The sequence below is a fragment of the Choloepus didactylus genome, chromosome 7, assembly GCF_015220235.1.
Source record: "Choloepus didactylus isolate mChoDid1 chromosome 7, mChoDid1.pri, whole genome shotgun sequence".
Taxonomy (NCBI): domain Eukaryota; kingdom Metazoa; phylum Chordata; class Mammalia; order Pilosa; family Megalonychidae; genus Choloepus; species Choloepus didactylus.
In genome coordinates this window covers 84,771,243-84,780,334 of record NC_051313.1, presented here as the reverse complement: position 1 = coordinate 84,780,334, position 9,092 = coordinate 84,771,243, and the positions used below count along the sequence as shown (strand labels likewise).

The window sequence follows — 9,092 nt, the reverse complement described above, 5'->3', positions numbered from 1 at the left end:
CCATGAGAGGGTAATAGATGTTAAAACATTTTCACTTCCTTTTATTGTTCTGCGAATATGATTAAGATGTCATTTACATTTAGACTGTTTTATAATAAATATTTATCATAACATTTCACAGGTAACTATCAAAGGAAAATATAAAGAATGTATAAATTCAAACTAGTAGAAAGGAAAAAACTAAAATAGGAAAAATTGAAAAAAAAATTAAACCACAAAAGGCGAGAAAGAAGAAAAACATCAGAAAAAAGTGGGACATATGGAAAAAAATATGGTAGAAACCATTCTATATGCATTAGTAATCACATTAGTAAGTGGACTTACTTCATTAGTAAAAGGTAGATATTCAGATTAAATAAAAAACAAAAATCTAGCTTTAGGCTCTTTAAAGACCCTCACCTAAAGCAAAAGACACCAAAATGCTGAACATGAAAGAATGGATGTTTATGAGACTTATTCTCACTGAAAGAAAGCTGATTTATTTTAAGAAAATTATATTAAACAAAATATACTTTAAGACAAAAACACACATGATTAGGATATATAGGGTCATTATAAAGCAGTGACCATTATCATTCACCAGGAAGCAATAACAATGTTAAACTTTGTTTGTCTAATAAAATGGATCAAAATAAATAGAGAAAATAAATTGACAAATCTTCTGTAAGAAAATGGCAAACCTCCATCCTAATGAGAGATTTTAACATACAATTCAAAGTCATTAATATGTCAACCATACAAAATATGAAAGACAAATTTGAACAACCCAACTATCAAGCCTAATATAATAGATATAAACACATACTGGATATAGCTTTGAAGTTAGCAATTAGAGAATATACATTTTTTTTCTAAATATCATGGAACATTTATGAAAAATTGACCGCAGAGTGGGCTCAAAGCAAATCCTAACACAACTCAGAGTTTGTATCACACCAACCACATTATCTGACCACAATGTTAATTGTTAGAAATCAGTAACAAAAAGATTACTAGAAAAAAAAAATGTTTCAAAGTTCAGAAAGACATTTCTAAACACTTCATGGGTTGAAGAAATATTATAACGTAAATTAAAACTTAAAACTAAATGTTAATGAAAATGCAAGATATCAAAGTTTCAGAATATAGTTAAGGCAATATTTTAAGAGAATTCAAAGCTTTAAATATTTATATTAAAAAAGAAAAAAGGCTGAATATAATAAGCTTATGTATCCAAACCAAGATGTTAGAGAAAAATAACAGAATTAATCTAAATAAAGTAAAGAAGATAATAAAAATAAGAACAAAGCCAATGAAATAGAAAACAAAGATTAAAAAGAGATCATCAACAAAACCAAAAGTTGTTAATTGGCCTAAACTAAAAGTATTGACAAACTCCTTGCAAAATTGATAAAGGATAATGAAGAAAGAGTGAAACTAAACAATATTAGAAATGAAAGATCTTAGAATATAATGTAAAGTGAAGCAATTTCCAAAAGATTATATATGTTGTGATATTTTTATAAAGCTCAAAAACAAGCAAAAGCTATATAGTTTAGTCTTAGGTACATCTATATATGTCTATATACATATATATGGTTATATACACATATATTTAAATATATTTTTAATATGTATACATATGTATGTATAAATATTTTCATATTAAAACTATGTTTTTAAAAGGGAGAAGAATAAATACAAAATTCAGGAAAGCTGTTACCTCTGGAGACAAGATGGAGGTTGGTTAGGGGAAACACACAGGTAGATAGAACCATAGTAATGTTCTAGCTCTTAAATTGAGGGGGAGATGGGTTGCATATTCTCTAGTTTTCATATTATAGTTATGCTTTGTACCTTATAATTTGTTATATACATTCTTTTGTATATAAGAAATATTATATTTTAAGAGTAATAAAGTAAAAAAAGAGTAAATATTACAAGTGTAAAATAATATATGACAGTAAATTATTTTCCTGATATCAGGAAAGCATATGAACCTATGCTTTGTAGTTGTATGCAAAAACAAGACGAAACAAGTAAGTAAAAAAATAAGTAATCTTAAACTGAAATAAGTCCACATTGATTAAGCTCATTTGATCAGCTAGGTTAAGGCAAAATTTTCTGGATTAGTGCTCAATAGACAATGGCACTAATCATTATTATTCCAAAATAGCACCTATGCTTTATTGAATAATAAGGGGGAGGAGATAGAGAGTATTTCTGATTGGCTGTCACTCTCTTGGCCTGAAATCCAAACCGTAATCCAATATGTATACCCTTTTCCCCTGACAGATGAAACCAGGCATCCAGAAGTTAACCAACTCTGATTAATCTCTTAAAATGTGTAAAGATTAAAAGTAAGCCTCTTTTATAACTATGAGAAAGCCAGACATGACAATGCCAATTGTTAATGCAAGAAGGCCTTTGATTCCTTCAGTTTTCCAAATCCTGGACTAATGTTTCCCAAACCTAGGAACAAAATTCCCTAGGTGTATATCCCATAGCCAAGAGAACTCTTCTCCTGTGTCTTCCTGGGTAAATTGTAGCTGCCTCTATGGCGAAGTACCACTGTCTGCCTTGCAGAGCAGTTAACACTAATTTAGACAAAGTGTCAAGGCAAGAAATAAAAGAGCGTAAATGTCAGCTGTCATGGGATTAACTATACCCTTTTGGATCTGAGGGCAAATTTACCCAGCATAACAATCATCAGGATATAAAATAAAGCAACTATATTTACCAAACATTTTCAAATCATAACATCCATCACTAATATAAAAAAATTCATCCAATTTAAATATTCTCCACAAAGCACCAACAGTGACAATTTTCCAAACAAAAAAAAAAGGGAAAATATAGCCTCTAGTCTGAATGTATGTTTGTCAATGTCATAAGACAGAAATGTATCCTGACAAGTTCTTTGAATTTTCAGTTTATGATGATGCTGAACCTTTTGAGTGATTTATCTTCGGGGTATAATGCCAATATTTGCATCTTTACTCATTTTTTATAGCTATATTACTGGATTCTTATGACCCAGAATCCAGCAAACTGGTAAAAGAATAATAAACTCTTTTGGAATCTTGTAAACATTTTATTGGTTCCTTTAGAACAACTAAAATGTGCTATTCAGCTCTATGACCTTTCTTTGTATGGTTCAGATCACCAAAATGGATGAAATATTTTGGAATGCTGATATAAAAAAAAACAAAAACAAAACCTTGTACTGACCATGTTTATATACTTTATCCATTATATTATTAATTTTCTGGGAGAAGATTAATATTTATTTTTAAATAACCACCATTTAAAAATCAACTTTTAATAGTTAACCTGCACCAAAATATTTTGACTTCAGATAAAAAAGAGGTTAATTTCATAATTTTCAGTTTTAACTATTTCAATTTTAAAATAGTTAATGGCTATTGGATTAGATTGCATCTGGTCAATACCTGGATGACCTTAGAGATGATATATACAAGAATATTTGTACTTTACAGCTTCTTTAGATTTTATAAGCCCTCTATTTTATAATAATTAAGATGGAAAGGTTTTTAAATAGGAATATAATTTACTCTTCTTAGATTTAATAACAAACATTCAGCTTCCTAATCTTTATGCACTAATTCTCTCTTCTCCTGAACCCTAGTTCTAAATACTTCAATAATAACAACTTGAGAATTGAAATCAATTCTTCAATTTGTTTAATGATTTATGGAGGCAATTTAGTGGAGCATGGATTTTGGATTCAAACAGACACAGAGATAGGTAAGTAGGTAGGTAGGTTGGTAGGTAGATAGACAGAGATAGGACAGACAATTTTCTCTTATTGTTTTATGGATTCTATTCCTTCATTTGTCTCTTTGATCATCTTAAATTTATTTCTTTGATTTCTTTTATTTTAAAAAGTTATTTTAACATTCTTTTCTTATTTCTCTATTATTTACTGTTCCTTGGGAGTAAACTCTCCCTCTTATGATGATGGATTTCATAGTGTGCTTTGTAATATTGTATATGCACTCCTCTTTAATAGAATGTACATTCCAGATTATAGAAGCTTCATTATGAGCAAATTTGTTATATTTTGTAATTGAAGTACAATTTATATAGAGTAAAATACAAAAATCTTAAGGGTTTAGCTTAATTTTTTCATGTAAGAATCACATAAATAAAGATAAATCTTAAGGGTTTAGCTTAATTTTTTCATGTAAGAATCACACAAATAAAGATATAGAACATTTCCAGCATCCATGTACCCCCTTCCAGTCAATACCCCCTAAAAGGTAACTACTATAAGTCTTGTATTTTGCAGTATAAGTTTCCTGCTTTGTTCTCTTTAAAAAGTACTGCTTCCATTCTAAGTCCTTAGAATTTCCACATTTTATTTATTTATTTTTTTTTATTAAAATACTGAGTTTATTTCACATGTATATTTTTGTCTCCCTACCATTTCCATTTGTCTAACCACCACTACTACTATGTCCTATCATAACATTCCATACATACTTAAAACCAAGCAAAGGGTGGAGTTCCATCTTTAAAAACTAAACAGGCATTTTGGACAACACATTCTTGGCAAAGGAGCCTGGACAACATTATCAGACATGGCAGGGAAAATTCTCACTCTGCATTATAAAAAGGACAGCCAGATATCAACTGTTACAGAAATGAAATAAGACAGAAAATGTTAACAAACTGTTTAAACTCTTTTCTTAAAGAGACTTCCTCCACTGCCAGAGATCTTGAATAGCCTCCTGGTCAGTCATCTGGAAGCAATTCTTCACATAATTGATGAATTTGGCTTCCACTTTGGGAAGAGAACCACCTTTTTTCTATACTTGCTTGCATTTTTGCTTTAATGTCTTCTACAGAACTAGGTCCTTTTGGTGTTTTAGGAGTTTTTTCTTGTTTTTTGAAGGATTCTTGACATTTTGATCTTGGCGTTGATGGTTTTGAGTCTTTTCCATTCTGATTTGATTTCTGTGCATTTTTGGCTGGAGTATCTCGTACAGATTTCTTCACTGGAGCTTTTTCTTCCGTTTCCTCATCATCAAAATCATCATCATCTTCTTCATCATCATCTTCATCTTCATCGTCATCGTCCTCATCTTCATCAGCAGCAAGTTTTACTTTTTTCTGTGGAACCTTGCTACCACTTCCAGGGGCAGATCGCTTTCCGGATATACTTAAGAGTTTCACATCATCCTCCTCTTCATCTTCTGACTCTGCATCTTCCTCCACCGCTACTAAGTGCTGTCCACTAATATGCACAGGCCCTGAACCACACTTCAACTGTAAGACCACAGGTGGTGTTATTTCAAAGCCTCCAAGGGAAACCGTTGGCTGGACAGACATTTTCAAAGTTGCCAGTGTTACTTTAATCGGACTGCCTTCGTAATTCATTGCCTCTGCTTCAACAATGTGCAATTCATCCTTTGCACCAGCCCCTAAACTGACCGTTCTTAAAGATAACTGGTGCTCATTTTCATCATTATCCACCTTGAAGTGATAATCTTTGTCAGCCTTTAGTTCACAACCGAAAAGATAGTTCTGAGGCCTCGGGGGGCTCATGTCCATGTCCATCGAATCTTCCATGGGGTGGTGCCACGCACTTAGGTAACAGAGAAGGCAGACGGATATAGATGACCACTGTTCCAGGGAACAGTCGCGCAGGACGGAATCACACCAGGGACTCCACAACATTTTAGAATCACCAAATAAAAAGTCTTGTAAGAATTATGATTGTGATCAAACTGAATTTATTGGTCAATTTGGGGAGAAATGACATCTCAACAGTATTAAATTTTCCAATTCATGAATATGGTATATCATTCCATTTATATTGGTCTTCCTTTATTTCTCTCTACAATATTTTGTAGTATTTGATGCATTTTTATTAGATTCATTTCTAGCTGTCTGATTTTTAATGCTATTGAAAATGGTATTGTTTTTAATTTTATTTTCAATTGTTTGTTGCTTGTAAATAGAAATACATTTTTTGTATATTGACCTTATATCCAGCAACTTTGCTAAATTCATTGATTTTTTTCTAATATTTTGTTTGTAAATCTTTTAGGTTTTCTGTTAATACAATCACATCACTGGGAATAATTACAGTTTTCTTTTTCATTTCTAAACATTATGCCTTTTTACTTATCTTGTTTTACTGAACTTCCTGTATAAATGTTAAATAGAAGTGGTAAGAGTGGACATCTTTGTCTTGTTCCCAACTTCAGGGGAAAATCTCCAATATTTCACCATTAAATGTGTTGTTAGCTGTAAGTTATTTTTTTTATACTTTTCTTTTTAAGATTTAGAAAGTTCCCTTTCACTCCTAGTTTTCTGAGAGATCTTTTTTGTGAAAAAGTGTTGAATTTTGGCAAATAATGTATTTGCTTCTATTGAGGTGCTCATATTACTTTTATACTTTAATCTGTTAATGTGGCGAATTCTATTTATTGTTTTTTCTAATGCTAAATCAGTCTTACATTCCTGGAATAAACCTATGCAGCTAAATTTTAAATTAGTTGCTTCCATGGCCCAATGGCATTGGCTATTCCAGACCATTTTCCATATTATTATATCACCTAGGGGTTTTGGTACCATGAAGTTAGTCCCAATGAGAATCTAGAATCATTCTGTAGGTAGATATGTGAGTAATATGATGGATCAATATTATTCTAATTACAACTCAGTTCTCTAAACAGAGCCAAGGAGCATTATAAAAACCAAATAAATAAAAAGTAGCCAAAATAAATTTACAAGTCTTTAACTTTTGTAGATTTTTGCCCTATCCTTAGGCATTGATTTAGTCTGATGAGACTGATGAGAAAAAAGTAAATGAAAGACAAGTTAGAGAAAGATGTGTGACAGGAGGAGGGATAGCAATGAGTATTGAAGGAGTAGAAGAGAACAGTATAGGTGTCTGTGGCCCCCTTGTGGAGAGATGAGAATCTTCCCCCCCATAGTTCCTGGGAAGTGGGCCTTACATCATTCTTGTGCAGTACAATAATTAATGTTTTTATGGTGATCCTAAATCATCTAGGAAAGATTAAATTATATTCAGTCTGTCTGATTAAGAAGGTAGAAATGTATTTTTAAAATATTTTAAGTGAAATGGTTAAGACATTCCATTTCTGATAAATAAAGAGGCAAACTTTAGTCATGTGTGTACATATGTGTATGTATGGTGTGTGTGTGTGTACATATGTGTATGTATTGGGTACATATACAGATGTAGTGATATAATTACATAGACTGTAATTCAGGTATCAAGGACTCAGTCTCACAGACTTGAGAATAACTGAAGTTTAACTTTACTATGATCATGAACTCATTCTCTGCCACTCTGTAAAAATCTAATGCATGTACTTACTGGCTAAGAAATTTCACCTAGCAAACAATTTCAGAGATGGTTTGAATAAACAACAGCTGTCATAATGGCATCAGTTTGCCTGCACTTCCATTCTTGCATCAGTAAAATCATTTCCTTTTATACAAGAGTGTACTGAGGAATAATTAGGTAGTATTTTTAAAAACAATTTGAAGGTATAAAACATTACTCCAAAATGCTGCAAGACAAACAATGCAGTGATCCTAATTGGTGACTTAATAATAGAGAAGACATCTTTAGACAGTTGTGAACAGGGTAAAGAAAAAAGAAATCCTCTGGGCCCAACAGCAGAAGGAAGGAAGCAAATGTGAAACTAGTGAGGGCTTAAGTTTCACGTTGGAGAATCCTAATTGGGTTTTCTCGCCTTTTGCTGGCAGACCATATTCTCCAAAAGTTATTAGACTCTGTCTTCAAATGGATCCTGTATTCTCCACAAAATTTTCTTTAATTGAAATTGAGCTAAGTACCAATACTCATTCTAGAATGAAATCTAAAGTTAATATGATCTGAGACATCAAATATGACAATTTTGACTTTATAATATATTTTTTATCCTGATATTTCATATCCACAGAATAGGTCCCAGGTGTATGCTACATGAATATGTCCATATAAATAGTCCATATATATGCAGATAACTTGCAAATATATATTATAATTCAGACACTTCTGAACTCCAGACTCACACCGTAAACAGTTTTTTGACATCTCCAATTGGATGCCTGATAGGTTTCTCAAATTTCGTACCTATACTGAACCCTCAACTTTTTTTCCCATGTGACTTCCACATCTCCATAGATGGGACCATCATTCACCTACTAGTTTCTCAAATCTGAGAATTGTTTTCAAGTCCTACTTCTAAAATCACTCATATCTAATCAACCTCAAGTCCTGTCAATTCGATTACAAACGTATCTTGAACATATTAACTTTTCTTCATCTCAACTGCCACTGTCATAATGAAATCCATCATTACCTCTTGCCTAAATTATTATAATAGCTGTCTATTTACAATCCTACCTACTTTGTCCTACCCATTTTTAATAGAGGAACCCAAACTAAAATACAATGCATTTCTGACTCCCCCACACTTCTACTTAAAACTTTTCAGTGGCTTCCCATCTTACTTAGAATAAAATAACATATTTTTATTATGGCCTAAAGGATCTTCATGATCTAGCACATTCTCATCTTTTACACTCATCTCCACAAGCCCCAGGTTCTAGCTGCATTGGCTTTCTGTGAGTTCTCAAACAAACTAAGTTCCTTCCTTTCTTAAGGTCATCACAAAGGCTGCTCCATCTATCTAGAACACTCTTTCCCCTGACCCCCAGCTTCTCTAGTTTCATGATATTCACAAATATCACCTCCTTGGTGAAGGTTTCTTAACCATCCTTCTACCTGAAGTTGTTTTCTTATCACCTACATTTCCAGATAGTCCCTGTCACTGCACTTTACTATTTCCACTTCATAACATCGTTCACAATTCATAATATATTTACTTACTTTATTTTTTTGCATCCGCAACTGAACTAGAAATTCCAGGAGAGCTGGGACCATCTTTGTTCACCATTGTAAACACAGTACCATGTTGTTGTAGAATGCATATGTTAAAATGCTTATGAGGTGTGCTTTTTGAAAGCAGAGACTCTTGGTTAAACTGGCTTTTTATGGTACTTGCTTAAGAGTTTTATTCTTAGGTGGGGAAGTTAACAATGGG

At 32.2% G+C, this 9,092-nt stretch overlaps 1 pseudogene; it reads right to left on the bottom strand.

The window, feature by feature from the left end:
* Positions 1 to 4,378: 4,378 nt before the first annotated feature.
* Positions 4,379 to 5,574, bottom strand: LOC119539883 (annotated as a pseudogene).
* Between the last annotated feature and the right edge of the window lie 3,518 nt (positions 5,575 to 9,092).